Source organism: Notamacropus eugenii, chromosome 5, assembly GCF_028372415.1.
Source record: "Notamacropus eugenii isolate mMacEug1 chromosome 5, mMacEug1.pri_v2, whole genome shotgun sequence".
NCBI classification, from domain to species: Eukaryota; Metazoa; Chordata; class Mammalia; order Diprotodontia; family Macropodidae; genus Notamacropus; species Notamacropus eugenii.
In genome coordinates this window covers 37009411-37028414 of record NC_092876.1, presented here as the reverse complement: position 1 = coordinate 37028414, position 19004 = coordinate 37009411, and the positions used below count along the sequence as shown (strand labels likewise).

Here is a 19004-nt window from a genome sequence, read left to right as displayed (position 1 = left end):
CTGGCCTCAAGTCCAGGGTCTGAAACACGCAGCTGGGGGAATCTGGCCAAGTCCCTTATCCTCTCAGTGTCCCCAGGCAGCTCTAAGGGACAGAGAAGGGGCTCTGAGAGAGACCCAGGAAATCATACGGTTGGTCGAGGAAGAAGGAGGAAAGTCCTCAATTCTGAGACTTGATTGTCCCAGAATTTATCCCTAATAGTTACGCATGAGGATAAACTCTCTACTGGAACACCAAAGCACCAGTGTACTGGAATCTTCAGATCTGGGCCTCACTTTCCCCTTATTTAGAATGATGTTGCGTTGATTGTGTTCTCTGTAAGAGCCCTCCCCGTTCTGATATCCCCTGTCCTCAAGGCCCTCCCAGCTCTGATACCCCTGTTTTCAAGGCCCTCCCAACTCTGACATTCTTTGTTCTAAGGGCCCTCCCAGCTCTGACATTCTCTGTTCTAAGGGTCCTCCCAGATCTGACATCCTGTGTTCTAAGGGCTCTCCTAGCCCTGACATTCTCTGTTCTAAGGGTCCTCCCAGATCTGACATCCTGTGTTCTAAGGGCCCTCCCAGTTCTGACATTCCCTGTCCTCAAGGCCCTCCCAGTTCTGATACCCCTGTTTTCAAGGCCCTCCCAACTCTGACATTCTTTGTTCTAAGGGCCCTCCCAGCTCTGACATTCCCTGTTCTAAGGGCCCTCCCAGCTCTGACATTCCCTGTTCTAACGGCCCTCCCAGCTCTGGCATTCTACAAGTACCTGATTCTGACCCTAATACATCTCCTTCCTTTCTTCCACTATATAATTACCCTATTCTGACCCTATGGCCTGCTGGCAGACTCACTCTGGGTCTTTTTCATCTAGATCAGCTCTCTGAAGCCCCCTTTTCATCTTCCCTGTGGATGTAGTACAGACCAGAAGGCAGCCCCTAGGAGACTGAGCTCATCAGGGACTTTCATGTTTCCCCCTAAAGGAAACCAAGAGCTGATCAGACAGATGTCTGAGACCTTGGCAGCTGCAAGAGAATAGATTTCCATCCAGAAGTGGGTACCAGGAAGTCCTACCCCACCCCCATATCCTGGTGTGCACGTGTGTGTTTAATTATTGGTGCAGGTGGAGGGAGGCCAGTGAGCCGGACAGCCCTTGAACCTTAAGAACTAACTTTGAACAGAAGTCAAGGCCTAGGAGTCTGAGGCAACTTTCCTGGTTCCATCCCTGCCCTGGGCATGCCTTGACCCACCAGAACTAGCATCTCTTGTCCTTTTGCCCTGGTTTAGACCATTCTGGCTCCTGGTGCAACTGAATCTTCCTTGGGGATGATTATGAAATAGTATCAGCCCTGACCTAGAAGGGACAAAACTGGGTTCAAGGTCAAGCAAGCGCAAACCCAGGAAGAATTGTATAAACTCTAATGTGCTACATAAAGGCTAACTCAGGTTTTCTCTGTTCTCCCAATTACTAGTATTATGACTCCAGCCTCACCTGCACCAACCTGGGCCTCTACTCCTTTGTCTAAAAGCAGAGAAATCTTTAACTAGGAGACAATCTAAGAGCCTTTCCAGATTGGAGAGGATGGAATGTCAGGGCCAGGACACACAGAATATCAGAGCTGGGAGGTCCCTTGGAAAAAGGAATGTCAGAGAACTGGGGATGCCAGAGCTGGGAGGGCCCTTAGAACAGGTAATGCCAGAGCTGGGAGGACCTTAGAACAGGGAAGGTCAGAGCTGGAGAAGGGCTTCAGAATGTCGGTAAGATGATCTCTAAGGGTTCCTTCCAGCTCTGACAGTTTATAACCATCACCTTTCTCCAAAGGGAAATAACTCCTAGAAAGAGAGGTACACTGCTGATAGCATCAGGAAGGCCTTAATACAAATCCTTCCTTCTACATTTCCTGACTTTGTGGCCCTGAACAAGTCTCCTTTTTCAGCCTCAGTTTCCCAATCTGTAAAAATGCCAGTTGTGTGGCTCAAATGAGATAATATTTATAAATTTCTTTGGAAATCTTCAAGCATGTGTCCAGGCAATGATTGTTGTTACTGTCCTTTCCCTACCCCTCCACTTTGGGACACCTTCCAGGCTGCCCTGCCCCAGTTCTGTGACTGCTGACCACAACTCCTCTCTCCCCTTTCAATTACAACCCAGAATGCATTTGCTTTTTTTGCAGAAAAAGCAGGTGCTGAATTCAGAAGGGACACAGAGACCCTAACCTTGACTCCTTTTAAGAACCTCCATCTCCACATCAGGACAGGAATTATCTATCTCCTCTTTGGGCGAAAGTCCATCTCTGCCAAATAGCTTCCACAACACAACTTCCACAACACAAAACAAAACAGAAGCAGCTCGTAAATCAGAAACAATAAGCGTAAACACCCCACAAAATAGCAGGGCCATAGCAGAGCAGGCACCCTCCAAGTTGTAGCTAGTGCGGGGTACCGAATGGTGAGAACTCTCAATCTGGAGAAAATTCTTGGAATTTCCAATGTTCTAAAACTCTCAGAATTTGAGTACTGTCAGCTCCTCTCTTTTTGGAGTTAACTCTGCCGCCTGCCTTCCCCTTTGCACGCTGAACTCTTCATCAGTAACCTGAGACCAAGGGGGTGAACCCCCTCCCAAGCGGTAGTGTCCCACCCCACTCCCCTGGTTTTAGGGCACCTCAGATGCTGCTTGTCCTGGGCACCATTTGTAATGCTTGCTCAATAATTCCCAGCTCACTTTTCAAAAGGGATCTTCCCCTTCCAAAACAACCATAGATTTCAAGCTGGAAAAAACTTCTGGTTCGACTCCTTGATTATTTCAAAAGAGGAAAATGAGGCACAAAGAAGTGATTTAGGACCATAGAACACACCTGGGAGGAACCTCAGAGGTCTTGTCCTCTTATTTTGCAGAGGAAGGCACTGAGGTAGAGATTTAGCATCACAGATTAAAAGCTGAAAGGGACCTCAGGCTTCAGTGGAGACCTGGTCCAACCCCCACTCATTTTACTGAGGTCTGGTCACAATTAGCACATATCAGGGCCAGGATTTGAACACAGCTAGGTGGCAAAGTGGATAGAGTGTTGGGTTTGGAATTGACAAGATTCTTCTTCCTGAGTTCAAATCCAGCCTTAGATACTTACTTAGCTGTGTGACCCTGGGCTAGTCACTTCACCCTATTTGCCTCAGTTTCCTCATCTGTAAAATGAGCTGGAGAAGGAAATGGCAAACCACTCTAGTATCTCTGCCAAGAAAACCCCAAAAGAGTCAGACACCAGAGGGCAAAAAATCATGTTTTTGCCCTTATTTCCCCCACTCCTAGAAGACAATAGGTACTTAATAAATGCTTGTTAACTGACTGTAAGGATTGTTTCATTCTTTTTTTTTAACTTGCATCCTTAGAGCTTAACACGGTACCTGATCCATAGGAGTCCTTTGATAAATACTTGTTGATTGATTGATGGATGTGGACATGCCTGCCAACACCTAGTTGAAGGGATTAAGGATTAAGGATTGGGGAGTGGAGATTGGGGATCATCCTTGGCCCAGGCAGCATTGAACTGAAGAGTGGTGAATTGCTGAGGTTGGATTCTCTTCAACCAGAGCCACTCCTCTGAGCTGGGCACATAAGAAGGGCAAGGAGGGTAAGGGCAAGGAGGGTAGGCAGCTGTTTGGCTCTTTGGGAGACAGTTGAACAGTGACATTTGGAGAGCGGTATATACTTGTCAGGAATAGAAGCATTCCATGAGCTTTCAGTCTCATTTCTGACCTGCTTTGCAAATTTCAGGCATGGAGCCACCTGACTCAGTTTCCCAGACAGAAGAAGGGAGATTTCCCAGACACTGTGGAGCTCCAATGAGTGTAGTAAGCCCAGTTACATCAAATTTACATTTTTCTTCTTACAACTTCCACCCATTGCTCCTAATTCTGTCCTCCTTGAATGCAGCTAACAACCCTCTCCCACTCCCCTAGTTCTCTTTTACTTCAACCAGTTTCTTCCTACAACTTTAATTAGGCAGCATGGCATTTATTGTTCAGTTGTTTAAGTCATGTCTGACTCTTCACGGCCCCATCTGGGGATTCTTGGCAAAAATTCTGGACTGATTTCCCTCTTTGCAAAGATCCTGGAGTGGTTTGCCATTTCCTTCTCTAGCTCATTTTACAGAGGAAACTGAGGCAAACAGGGTGAAGTGACTAGCCCGGGGTCACCCAGCTAAGTAAGTGTCTAAGGCTGGATTTGAAATCAGGAAGAGAAGTTGGCCTGATTCTAGGCCCAGCACTTTATGCACTATGGCGTCACCTACCTACCCCAGCATAGATAATGCCCTTGGATTTGGAATCAAGAAGGTCTATTCTGGTTTAGGGCCTTAGTTTCCTTTTCTGTAAAATGGAAATAATAACAGGACCCATTTCACAGCAAATAATAGGCGCATAGATTTAGAGTTGGAAGGGACCTTAAAAGCCCTCTAAGACCAAACCCCTCATTTGACAGATGAGGAAACTGAGGTCCCAACACATAAAGTCATACAGGTGGTATCAAAGCTGGGATTTACATCCAAGTCCTCCATCTCTATGTGAAGCTGCTCTTTCCCTGCATGATGGAGTGTTTTGAGAACCTGCTGAGATCACTGCATGGAAAACACTTTGCAAACTTCAAAGGACTGTATAAAAATTGGTTCTTAGTAATTCCCAGGATGGTTTCTCTAACACTTGAAGGCAGCTACCATGTCCCATCCCCCTCCACCCTTATTTTCTTTATTCAACAGCTGCCAATTGCATTTATAAACTAAAATAGAATCATAGAACCTGAATCTAGGTTAGGAAACATGAAATCCAAGCCCCTCATTTTATAGGTGAGGAAACTAAGGCTTTAAAGAAGGGGACTGACTTGCCCCAGGTCACAGGGGAAAGGAAAGACAAAATTGGGACTCCCAGAACTCTGTCCATGATAGCACAGTGACTGTCCTTAGATCACAAAGCAAGAGCTGGTGGGTGGCTGGCTGGCTGTTGGTCAGTGTTGGAGGGGGAGGAAAGCCTACATTGAAGCAGCCTTATTTTATAAGATTCCTCTTCACATTCTCTACATTCTAGTCCAACTTGGCTGGTCTTTGTCCTTGGAATTCCCCTCCCTCATCACTCGTTTTTTCCTCAAATTCTTCCTGACATTTGGAATAGATTCTACCCCATCTCCTCCATGTTCATTTAGGCAAGATCCTGGGAAGTATCTGGGGCCATATTTGAACTTAGGTCTTCCTGACTGCAGGTCCAGTTGTCTGTCCACCTTGCCCCAAGCTGTCTTGATTTTATTCTCATGGAAAAAGTATGTGTTAGGTAAGAATATGTGTGTATGTATGTATCTATGTGTGTATAAAGTAACTAGGATACATGTAAAGGATGACATGAGAAGCAAAGCAGATAAATAGGGGGCCCTGTAAATCAGGAAGACCCCGGCTGGGTGGCCTCCAGCAAATCCCTTCCCTCTGGAGGCCCCAGGCAACTCTCTGACTACAAATGGAAAAGCAGGTGCCAACCTGCATTGAGAGAGGGAGTTACCTCATCAGGAGTTCCATGTACCAATGAAATCATATGTCTAGCTCATCCACTAGTTTCAGCAGACTAAACCTTCTACCCTAATCTTTGCCTAAAGTCCCACGGTCCTTTCTAGGCCTGGACCAACATTCTAGGGTGTCCAGCCCCAACTCTCCCACCCTCCAAAACAGGAAGGGGTGAGGCCCCTGAACCAAGAGGATGAAACCTCCCCATCCAGTTCAATTCCACAGCAGGGTCTTATACATCAAAAACACTTAAAAATGGAATACACATGTGTTAAGTGCAGACAGGCTTGATGGGCATTCAGAGTCAAAGCACCTAAACAAACCGGAGGATTGGCCTCCTGGGTCCCCTCCTAATTTCTACAGGCAACAGCCTAATAAATGAAGAAGAAAAGATAAAGACTCCTTGAATAAACAGTTTCCTTATCTGTAAAATGGGAATCATTCACATTTGCCTCAATCTGCTCATCTCCTAGGATTATGGAAAGCAGCTGGTGGCAGGATGGATAGAGCTTAGAGTCAGGAAGATTTGAGTTCAGATTTGGCCTCTGATACTTACTAGCCCCGTGGCCTGGACCCATTTGCCTCAGTTTCCCCATCTGTAAAATGGGGGTGATAATAATAGCACCTGCCTCCCAAGGTTGTTGTGAAGATCAAATGAGATAATATTCTAAAGGATGTCTATATATACATATATTACTATACTTCATATAGACTAGCTATTACTATTATAAAGAAAGCTTAACCTTAAAATGCTCTAAAAAGGTGAGGCTGTTTGTTTGTTTTTTTAAAGGTGAACACCCTCTGGCACCTTCACAGGCGCCAGGCTTCATAAAGTCTCAGCCTGGGAACAGATACTGGGTGAGAATCAATTTTGGTTATTGGAATTCCAGTGATAGCTTCCCCTGACCTGTCCCGTTTCACAGCAGAAGGTGGAAAGGGGCCAGGCATGGGTTTCTGACCCTGCCATATGTATTGCTTCTTATTTCCTCCTCCTTCCAGGGCTCATCTCCAAATGTGGTGGCTCACTGCCCGTGTGATCGGAGCCAACTCGCTGGACCTCCTCCCTCTAAAGGGTCCTCACTTTCTTCTACTATAAAATAAGGAGGCTGGACAAGCTGACCAATCACACTACCCTTTCAGGTAATGTTGTTATTCTCTTTTTTGTTTGGTTGGTTATTGTTTGTTTTGGTTTGGATCTGGGTAGGGAACTCCAGAGGAGAGGAACCAGGCTGATCATTGCAGGCTTAGGAAGAGGTCTGGGGACCTTGGAAGTAAAATGACTTGCCTAAGAACACACAGCCAGTATGTGGCAAAGGAAAGACATGGACCCAGGTCTCCCTGACTCCTAAATGAACACCCTATTTCGTGTTGTCTATGTCACCACCACCACCACCACCACCACCACCGTCATCCTCCTCCTCGTCATCATCATTTCCCAAGCTTCCTGTTAAACACTTCGGCTACACGAGAGGGTAGTTGCTTTCTAACTTTCACCTATAATAAATGATTAGAAACAACTGGTTCGATAAGAAATCCCTTTTCTTTTCGTTCCCAAGATAAAAAAGGAGCTGGTGAAACCATTCCAGGAAAGGGCAGCTCCAGTCCCTGAACTTTACTCCAACCGTCTTATAAATACCAAGTTCAGACATTTCTCACTCCCCCAACCCCACCTGCTACCCTCTACTGAGGTACAGCTATTTCCTCAGAAGGGTCAGCACTGACCGAGCCACCAGCTTGGATACAGCCTCCCTGGCAGGCTTGGCTGCTTCCCCCCACTCCCAACCGTCTGCAAAGAATAAAGAGCCCACAGGGCTCGGGGACCTGAAAATGCCACCCCCTGCCCCCACCCTAGCCTCCTGCTCCTGCCCAGGGCTTGTCCATGGGCCAGGAGTGCACAGTGGCCCAGGAGAAAGACAAGAGTCCATGAGGGACGGTGTCCTACCCTGAGCAAAAGCGTGGCTGGTGGCGGGGAATTCCCAGGAAGAAGTCCTGCTTGTCCAGCCGGCTTGCTGAGCTCTCCCCAGCAGCCCTCCCTGGAACAGTTCAGCTCCTTGGGGAGCAGGGCCAGGGGGCGGGCCCATGGGAGCTCTCCAAAGGTGGCAGCCAGCCCCCATCCTCTCCTGGCCTGGCCCTGCCCCGCCCCACCTAGCCCAGCCCAGCCCTGGTTTGTATGTAGGCACAGATCTGGAAACCTGTTCTCCAAGTTGGAAAGCGAAACATCTGCCGTGCTCCAGGAGCCCAGGGCCAGCCCTGCCCACCCTGGGGCCAGTGAGTAGAAGGCGGTCTATCATCTCATTACCCGCCATCGGAGAGGAAGACTGGGGCAGGTCAGATTAATAATTAGCTGGTCTTGGGCTCCCGGTGGCTCTGGTCTCCCTTGCACACCCAAGGGGGCCCAACCCTTTCCTGAGGCTTCCCAGTGTTCCCCGGTGCTGGGGAGCCCCGACAGCTTGCAAGGACAGCATCCATGCAGGGTTTTGAAGGCACTTTCACACTCCAGAGACCTAGGAGTAGAACAAAAGATGGGACCTTAGAGGTCCCCCCTTATTTTAGGGAAGAAAAACAGAGACCCAGAGGAATGAAGTGACTTGTCCAAGGTCACACGGGTATGGCACAGGCCAGAATTCCAACCCAGGTCTACAACTTCAAATCCCTGGAGACTGTTGTTATAGTGGCTCCCTGATCCCTGGGACACCTGGAGCAAGGGCAGGGCAAAGACAAATGTCTCTGTCCCCATTTTAGCCATGAGATTAACTTATTTATTTACCTCAAATCAAGTAATGACCACAACTAGCACTTCTATGGCACTTTATGATTTGAAAAGCATTGCACTTATATTATATTTCTAGATTCTCACAACACCAAAGGGTAGAAACTGAGAAGGGCCAAGTGATTTGCCCTGGGTCATCCAGCTAGGAAGGGTTGGAGGCAGAATTCTATCTCAGAGCTTCCTGATTCCAAGTCCAGTACTCTACCCACTATGGCTGGAATCCAGGTTCAGAAATAACCCCATGACTCTTCTCCCTTGACCCCACTCCCCCCTTCCCCTATACACACGCGCGCGCACACACACACACACACACACGGAAACAGGGTGGCTCCAGTTAATAAACTGGTTTGTGGAACAATGGAAAAAGTAAGGAATGGGGAGCCAGGAAACCTGGCATTGGACTCCAGACTAGGCATTCATTGGCTGTAACACTCTCTGGGACTCAGTTTCCTCCTTGGGAAAAGGAGGGGAATTGAATAGATAGTCTCTCAGTAACTTCCAACTTTGACCTTTTCCGTTCTAAGGGCCCTCCCAGCTCTACATCCTGTGTTCTAAGGGCCCTCCCAGCTCTACATCCTGTGTTCTAAGGGCCCTCCCAGCCCTGACAAATTCTAAGGGCCTTTATAAGTTGTGACAGTTAAACCTTCTTCTACCTGATATTCTGTTCTAAGACCCTTCCTAGCTTGACAGTCTCTGTTCTGAGATTCAAGCCCACATATCTCTGACATTCTATAGGCCCCTGACCTGAAATGCTCTAAATTACTTGGCTCCTACAGGCAGAGACCCAGGGTTGATGCTCTCCCAGGAGGAGGGTACCTAATGAAAATACTTACAGAGGTGAGAAAATGTGCTCTCTCCCTTGGGCTTGCTCCAGGAGTATCTCTAGAATTTCTGGATTCCCCTGAGACCTAGCCAGAGGGCTGGCTCTCTATTTCTTCAGGCAACTATGAATTCCAAATAGCCACTTTGGTTTGGCCCTGGAGTGTATGAGCAGGGGGAAGCTGGCCTCTGTTCAGGGGGCTGGGCCCCCAGTCCTATCTTGGAGAGCACTTAAAATCCTCAGCTCACTAGAGAAGCTGCATGCCAACCATCCCCTCAAGCCTAGGGGCTCTGGGGCCACGAACGACTCTCAGACTATCCCCTGAAGCTGCAGATTGAGAAAGCAATTCAACTAAGCCCTGGGCCATGGTTCCAGCTCACTCTGGGACCTTTTCTAGAGAGAGAAATCCTAGAATTTTACCGTTGAATGGGATCTCAGAGAGTGATTTTTATTAAGCACTTTCTGTGTACTGAATATTAAACTAGCTACTAGGAGGAGACAGGAAGTTTAGGTCATTTAGGTCATTGGACTGGCCAACCTGGCCCCCCATGCAAGACTCCTTGGTCTGACAAGCAGCCAGCCTTGCTTCTGAATGAACACTCACACAGCCTCTACCCTAACCCAAGCCCTCCTTATCAGTCAAATGAGCAATGAAACAGCTTTCCAAACGGTCTCTCTGACTTTAGTCTCTCCAATATATCTGCCACACAGCTGCCAAACTGATATTCCTACATCACAGACCCGATCATAATATTCTCAACCCCTACTTTAAAACAGAAAGAGAAACAGAGACAGAGAGGAGAGAGACAGAAAAGAGAGAAAAGGAGAGGAGAGAGAGGAAAAGGGGAGAGGGAAGAAGGGGGAGAGGAAAGGAGAGAGGGACAGAGCAGACAGACAGAGGGAGCCGTCAATAGCTGACTATTGCCTAAAATGTAAACTACTCCATTTCCCATTTAAACTCCTCCCCAATCTGGCTCCCATATATATTATCCCCCTTCACACACTCTTCTTTCCAGTCAAATTGGCCTAGAGGCTCTACTCTTGTAAGAGATATATCATCTCTAACCTTTGTGTATCACTGATGGTTCTCTATATCTGGAGCACAGTTATTGACACCTTATAGAATCCTTAGGACAGTTAGGTGATACTGTGGATAGAGCACTGGGCCTGGAATCAGAAAGATGAGTTCACATCCAGCCTCAGAGGTTCACTACCTGGGTGACCTCAGGCAACTCATTTTACCCTGTTTCCCTCATTTTCCTCATCTGAAAAATGAGTTGGAGAAGGAAATGGCAAACCAGGCCAGTATCTCTGCCAAGAAAATGCCAAATGAGGTCATGGAGAGTCAGGAACAACTGAAGCACCACCACCACCACCACCACCACCACTGCCTTATGTTAAGCAAAAATCTGTTTCCTTATAACTCCTACCCAGGGATCTCTGTTCTGCTCCTTCTCCCTCATGACAGCCCTTCAGATACATGAATATAGAATCATTCCCCTCTCTCGAGTCTTTGCTTTTCAAGGAAAAGACTGCCTCTTGCTGTGGAGGGACTTGGTACTCCAGTCACATCCAGTGATTTCACGCATAGAAAATCAATTTGGTTTCTCAAACAAACAGGATTTGGGAAGCCCTTTCACACATCCTCCAGATTTATTCAGAGTGAGTAGCCTTTCCTGGTAATGAACATAGACAGACCAGCAGGTCTGGTTAACAAGACCCTTTTAATGCTGCAGGTTGTGTTTCCTTACTGAGAAGCATGAGGGGAGAAGACCCTACTTCAGAGAAGAGGAGCCGACATCTTGCCATGAGAGAAGCTGATTGGAAGCATAGGGGAGGTTCAGAGTCCAGACACAAAATGTGTAATAACCTTTCCTCAGCACATCCTGAATGGCCCACTCTTAGCAGCCTCTGTAACAATAGCTGATATTTCTATATGTCTATTTTCACATCTCTTTCTGTATTTTACAGCTTTCAAGGCAATTTTCCTAAGTAGCACCCACTCTAGGTCCACTCCCCTAATTCATTTTTGAACTTATTGGGGGTGAGTGAATCCCTAGGGAGCAGATATTCTTCCTCTTTCAGGATTCTAGGGGTAATCCTAAGGAGCCCCTAGCAGTGTGCTCTCCAACATCAATCAGCCAGTAGACGTTATCTTTTAGAAAATTGACTTATTGAGGAACTATTGTGTGAACAGTCAGTATAAAACATTTCCCCCCAAATCAGGGACCTACAATCCTCTAGTACACCCGAAGTCCCTGGGGAGAATGGACTCAAGCTTAAAGTAGAGTGGTAATGATGCATGTGTGTAGAAAGCACATGTAGTAAGGGGTACCTCCCACTCCTTTTCTCCCTTTGTGTAATCCTTACCAAGTTTCCCTTAGTATAGCATCCTGCAAGGTGAGGATCTAATAACTATGGAGGTACAAACCTCTGTGAGACCATGGCTGGGTCTTACCTTCATCCTGAGGAGTCATACCCCTTGAAGGTGCCATAGACAGATGACTATCTTTTTACATCTGTCTGCAGCCATTTGCACTGACCTCATCTACTACTATTCCCATAGCCACTGTGGAGAGGGAGCTCTATTTTATATCCTTTTTAGTTCACTCAAATCCAAGTCAACTGCAAGTCATGTCGTCATCTCCCTGATGTCATGATCCTCTTTGCGAATGAAGGACAAACACAACAACAACGTGTTTTTTAAACAACCATTGATTAGATTTTATAGTTCACAGGAACTTAATACATTTAAAAGGAAAATACATTAAAAAGGAAAAAAAAATTCCTTGAACCTTCTAGACTAAGCCAAATTTGGGTTGAGCTCACAATAACATTCCTAACAGCCTGTCACGCTGTTGAACACCCTCTTCTCCTTGATACGGTCTTTTCTCTAGATTTTCACGACACTTCTGTCTACTAGTTTTCTTCCTGCTTGACCATTCCTTCTTAGTCTCCTTTGGTTTCTCAAACAAACAGGATTTCCTAAGTCCTTTCATACATCCTCCAGATTTATTCAGAATGAGTACCCTCTCCTACTAATGAACATCAACAAACTTGTCAGTCTGGATAACGAAACCTCCCGGTCTTAATGCTGCAGGTTTTGTTCAGTGGATTTTCCCCCAGGTCCTGCCTGCTAACTAAATGTCCTCCAAGATTGCCCTGGGTCTGCTTCTTTTCTTTTATACGATTTTGCTTGGTTATCTCATCAGCTCTTATGTATTCAACGATCATCCCTTTGTGAATGACTCTCAGATTTATTTATTCAGCCTCACCCTCTCCTTGAACCCCTGCTCTTTCCTTTTCAATTGCCCTTTGGACATCTCAAACTGTATGTCTCATAAACATCTTACACCCACGTTCAAAATAGAAATCATTATCTTTTCCTCAAAACCCCTCCCTATTCCAAATTTCCCTCTTATTGTTGAAGGTGTCACAATTTTCCTTGCTACCCAGGATTCCAAGCTCAGTGGCATCTTCAGATTCTCACTTTCTTTCGGTCTGTACATTCAATCTGTTGTCACGTCTCTTGTATGTTCCCCCCCTTCTCTCCTCTGACATTGTCACTGCTCTGTGCAGGTCCTTGTCATCTGGCCTGGACTGTTACAGTAGCCTCCTTGTCTCAAGTCATCTTCCCCCCTTCCCCCCTCCCCGCCCCATCCCGGCTCTAATTCATCCTCCATTCAGCTACTAAACTGATCTTTCTAAAGGATAGGTCTTCCCATGTTGCACCCACACCCATAACCCCATTCAATGAACTGCAATGGTTCCCTATTACCTTCAGGATCAAATGTAAAATCCTAGACTTGCCTCTGAAAGCCCTCTATAACCTGGTCCCTTCCTACCTTTTCAGTCTTCTTTCACCTTGCTCCTTTCCTCTGACTCTGAGATCCAGTGACGCTGGCCTCCTTGCTGTTCCTCACTCAAGATACTCCATCTCTCATTTTCCTGCATTTTCATTGGCTGCCCCCCATGCCTGAACTGTTCTTCCTCTTCATTTTTCTCTCCTGGCTTCCTTCAAGTCCCAGCTAAAATCCGATTCAATGCAAGAAGCCTGCCCCAGTCCCCTAAATGCTGCTGCCTTCCCTCTGTAATGGTCTTCAGTTTATCTTGCATACATCTGATATGAACATATTTGTTTGCGTGTTTTCTCTGTACACATATGTATACATGTATGTGTGTGTATAGAGACATATATACATGTATGTGTGTATATAGAGACATATATACATGTATGTGTGTATATAGAGACATATATACATATATGTGTGTATATACATATATACATGTATGTGTGTATATAGAGACATATATACATGTATGTGTGTATATAGAGAGATATATACATGTATGTGTGTATATAGAGACATATATACATGTATGTGTGTATATAGAGACATATATACATGTATGTGTGTATATAGAGACATATATACATGTATGTGTGTGTATAGAGACATATATATACATGTATGTGTGTATAGAGACATATATACATGTATGTGTGTGTATAGAGACATATATACATGTATGTGTGTATATAGAGACATATATACATGTATGTGTGTATATAGAGACATATATACATATATGTGTGTATATAGAGATATATACATGTATGTATATAGAGACATATATACATGTATGTGTGTATATAGAGACATATATATACATATATGTGTGTATATAGAGACATATATATACATATATGTGTGTATAGAGAGACATATATATACATGTATGTGTGTATATAGAGACATATATATACACCCTCAAATTCTAATGGTGGAGACAAAATGCAAAAAAAGTAGATACATTCAAGATACATACAGAGTACATGGGAGAGAATATAAAATGGGAATGCTCATGACATGAGGCTACTCAGGGATTAAATGGCTAGAGAACTGAACCTGGAGTTAACAAGACCTGAGTTTAAATCTGGCTTCAGACATTTCTGGCTCTGTGAAGGAGTGCAAGTCACTTAACCTCTGTCTGCTCAGTTTGCCCATTCTTAAAATGAGGATGACAGTAGCACCTACTTCCCAGAATTTTTGAGTGGATCAAATGGTATATGTCTGTATGAGTATGCATATATATATATACACACACACATATATATTTACTTATGTGTTTGTACACACACACACACATATATATTTACTTATGTGTTTGTACACACACACACACACACACACACACGCACGCACTTGTGAGCTCCTTTAGGACAAGGACTGTTTTTGTGTTTCTTTGCACACTCAGCCAATTATGCTATATCCCAGGGACCCAAAGACAAATAGTTCTTACAGTCAAGGACCTTACATTCCCACAGCTACAATATGTATCTATATACATATACACACATATATGTAAAGTAAACAAAAGGTAATTTGGACAAGAGCATTAGCACCTACTGAACAGGAAAGATTTCATGTGGAAAGTAGAACCTGAGCTGAACTTTGCAGAAAATCAAGATTCCATGAGATGGAGGTAGGAGGAGGGGAGGGCTCATTCCAAGAATGGGGGACAGATTGTGGAAAGGTAAGGAGACAGAAGTGGCTACAAAGGCAAGAAATGAAATGGTCCCTACCCTGGATCAGCTTATATTCCCTCCTTGTTGTTGTTTAGAAACAGCCTATCTTGCTCAGGGAGAGGTATACATCCCCAATGTTGGGCTTTTTTTTTTTTTTTAAAGAAAACCAACTTATTGCAACAATTTCAGATGTGCTAAAAACAAATCTTCCCTGAGAATGATAAGACCTGGATTCTAGATCTAACTCTGTCATGAACTGACTGTATGTCTTTGGGAAATCTCTCTAGGGTTCATCTGTAAGAGTATGGGGGACACTGTTAGACTAGACTGTCTCTAAGCTCCCTCCCATCTCTCACCCTCTGTTTTTCTAAGACTCAAAAGTGATTTTTCACATGATTTTCCTAATGTACCTTAGTGGGGGACTCCCTTAGCTCCTGGCGCCATCTGCTGGTGTCTGTGGAAACTGGTTCCCAATCAATCAAGCTTCTAGTAAGTACGTACCTGCCAGGCACTGGAGAATCCTGCAGTTTGTCCTTCGTTCTGGAAGAGGACCATGACCTCAGGGAGGTGATGCCATGACTTGCAAGCAAATTGGATTTAAGTGAGGCAGAGCTGTGGAAAGTCACCAGCCTCACTTTTTCCTCCTGGGTCCAGTGGCCAGATATGGATCAGAACTGGAGAACCTGAGAATGGAGCCATTCCTTCCCTTGAAGTGTTTACATTCTAATGGGGGAGACAACCTGGACATAAATAAGTGCATATAGAATATATATGAGGGGAAGAAATATAAATTAGTTAAAATATAAGGTAGTTTGGGAGAAAAGGTACTAGTTGTTGGGGAATGAGCAAAGGCTTCTCCTAGAAAGAGTGAATCTTGAAAGAAGAGTGATTTTAGCAGTTCATCAGTCAAGTATTTATTAAGCACCCACTGTAGACCAGGCATTGTGGTAGGCAAGAGGGAAATAAAACCAAGAATGAAACGATCCCAACCCCTAATGAATTTTCATTCCCATAGGGAGATAAATACAGATAAAACTATATACAGGCTAAATATACAGGGAATAAATACAAATATATACAAGATATTGTGAGAGGGAGGGCAGTACTATTTGGAAGGATTAGAAAAGGTTTCATATAGAAGATGGAGTGTGAGCTGCATCTTATTTTTCCCCTTATTTTTCTAATATTTTAATAGTATTGTATGTTTTCCCAATTACATGTAAAATTAGTTTTCAACATTTATTTTTTTTATAAGATTTTGAGTTCCAAATTTTTCTTTCTCCCTTCCTCCTTCCCTTACACTCTCCCCAAGATGGCAAGCAATCTGATATAGGTTATACGTGTGCAATCATGTTACATATGTTCCCACATTAGTCACGTTGTGAAAAAAGAATCAGAACAAAAGGGTAAGCCACAAGAAGGAAAAAACAACAAAAAGGTGTATGCTTTGATCTGCATTCAGACTCCACAGATCTTTCTCTGGATGTGGATAGCATTTTCCATCATGAGTCCTTTGGAACTGTCTTTGATCATTTTGTAGTGCTAAGAAGAGCTAAATCTACCATAGCTGATTATCTTGAGCTGCATCTTAAAGGAAGAGAGAAACTCTTTAAGGTGGAAATGAGTGGAGTCAGTGCGTGCCAGCATATGGGACATCCAGTGCGCAGATGATGGTCATGGGTTAGGAAGAGGGAGAAAGCCAGCTTGGCTGGATAGCACAGTGTGGGAGGGAGAGTAAGGTCCAGTGAGTTAGGTTGGGGCCAGTTTTAAAAGCTGAACAGTGAAATTTCTATTTCTAGAGGCAATGGGAAGTAAATGGACATTGAATGAGTGGGGGATTGACATGGCACAAGAAATATTACCTTGACAGCTCTGTCTAGGATGGATTGGGATGGAGAAGGACTTGAGACAGAGAGACCAGATAGGAAGCCATCGCAATAGTCATGGCAAGAAATGATAAGGGCCTGAAATAAGATGGTGACAATGTGAGTAGAGAAAATAGGTCAGATGTGGAAGTATTGGGGAGGTAGAAACCACAAGATTTGTCCAGTGACTGGATTCAAAGCAAGAGGGGAATTAGGAGCTGATGACATCAAGGTTAGAAATCTGGCAGACTGTAAGGATAGTGGTGCCTTCAATAGAATAGAGCATTTGGGGAAAAGGGAAGGTTTACAAGATTTGGTTTAGGATGTGGTGAGTTTGAGATGCCCAGTAGCCTATAGTGAAACTCAAGGGACAAACTGAGGCTAGAGACAGATATTTACCCTTTGCCCCCCAACCCTCCTCTTCCTTGTCTCCCCCCCCCCCCACACACACACATACACACCTACTGTGCTATCTCCCAGTCTCTCCCTTTCCAAACCAGGTGTTTGTCCCTTAGGGCAGTTATGACCTAAACCAAACTGCCTCTACCCACAACAGCTACAGGGTTGTCTTTGGGAAAGTTCAACCCCAGTTGTCCACTCTCTCCCAGATCATCTCTTGGCTATGAGTGGGAGCAGTGACCAGCAAGAGCTCTATCTCCCCTTTTTTGGCTTTGAATGGAACCAAAGATCTTGGAGCATGGTGAAATTATAAACTGGATTATAGATCTTTCCATCATTCCTCCCACAAAACTGGCCCATCTCTCAATTCCCTAATACGGGGGTGAGGGAAGGACTAACCTCCCACTTACAGTTTTCCATAACCACCTTCCCCTTCCAGCCCCACATCCCACTATCCAATCAATTGCCAAATTGTCAGACTTCCACATTTGTCCCCTTCTCTCTGCTCACACAGACAACACGTTAATTCAGGACCCCATCACCTCTTGTCAGGATTATTTGTAGTAACTTTCCCTGCTCTAATTCAGCCTCCACCCAGGGGATTTGGGATTTTCCTAAAGCATTGCCCTGACCATGTCACTCCCCTACTCAGTAAACCCCAATGGCTCCCTATGGACTCAAAGATTATTTCATCTTCATTTTAGTCTTCCTTAATTTCTATTTTTGAACTTCATGTTGTACATAAATAGTAATAATACTAGTCAGCATTTATATAGCACTTTCAGTTTTGCAAAGTGTTTTTTAAAATAAATATTATCTAATTTCATCCTCACAACAACCCTGGGAGATAAGTGCTATTATTGCCCTCACTTTACAGAAGAAGAAACTGAGGCGGGGGGGTCACACAAAATGAGTAAATATACACGTCTTGAGGGTGTATACTCAAAACAATCTTTGTTTGATGTGCAATATCAAGTCTTTGGAGAGAACCTGAACACTTCATACAATAATAACAATGTTGCAAAGGGAAGCAGCTTTGAAAGACTTCGGCACACTGATCTATCTACACAGTGACCAACTACAATTCCCAGGACTCATTAAGAAACATGCTATCTGCCTCCAAGTGAGGGACTCTTCAAATTAAAGCAGATACATATATGTATATATGTGTGTGCATATATGTGTATCACATATATGCATATCTACACAATGCATATACATACATACGTACATGTATACACATGCATATACACACACATACCGGTAGAGCAGTGGATAGAGACCTGGACTTGGAATGAGGAAGACTCATTCCAGGTTCAAATCCAGCCTCAGACACTTCCTAGCTGTGTCATCTTGGGCAAGTCCCTCTACTGTGTTTGCCTCAGTTTCCTCCTCTGGAGAAGTAAATGGCAAACCATCTCAGTATTTTTGCCAAGAAAACCTCAAATAGGATCATGAAGGGACAGGATTGAAAAACGACTGAACGTGTGTATACACAGATATATACTAAAGCAGATGAATAGAGGGGACAGAGAGACAGACGGATGGATGCAAAGAGAGGATAGAGAGGGACGGGTAAGATGAAAGGGGCAAAGGTGGGGGTTTGTTTTGCTTGTCTCTATTTGTAATTGCTTTTTCTTGCTTGCTAGCTTCCTTTCTCAGTGGGTGGAGAAGGGGAGGGGAGGGGAGAATTTTGGAGACCACTGAGGCTTGTCTGCGATGAAGACACAAGCTCGGAGGCTGGGGTGGGCTCTGAGCCCAAACGCGGTGAGTTCGCCCCTTCCTGGGCTGCGCAGCCTCCAGGCAGGCCGTGTGGCCCCCGGGGTGCCCACCCCCCGCCCCCCAGGTCTCAGATGCCCGTCCTGAGCCCTTCGCCAGCTTGTCCCACGGGAAGAGGCTTTGGGACCGGGAGGGGCTGCTCGGGATATTCGGACGGTCTGATCCTTTCTTACTGCATGGGTGGGGACACGGCTCGGGCCCCCGAGTGGCCGCGGCTGGACCCAGGTCTGCTGACTCGCAGCCTCCGCCGGGAAGGGCAAGACCGGGGGTCTCCGCTCGGGGCACTCCCGAGGGGATCGCGAAGGTGCAGGGTGGGCTTTCCACGCCC

The 19004-nt window shown here is 45.2% G+C and overlaps 1 protein-coding gene across 1 annotated transcript in view; it reads right to left on the bottom strand.

Annotated features, from left to right (window-relative positions):
- The window catches only part of PLCH2 (phospholipase C eta 2), a 334868-nt gene extending 327293 nt beyond the window's left edge, over positions 1–7575 (bottom strand). Inside the window, exon 1 of the mRNA XM_072608589.1 lies at positions 7456–7575. The gene's annotated coding sequence lies outside the window, so the exon portion shown is untranslated. The remainder of the gene's footprint in view (positions 1–7455) is intronic.
- Between the last annotated feature and the right edge of the window lie 11429 nt (positions 7576–19004).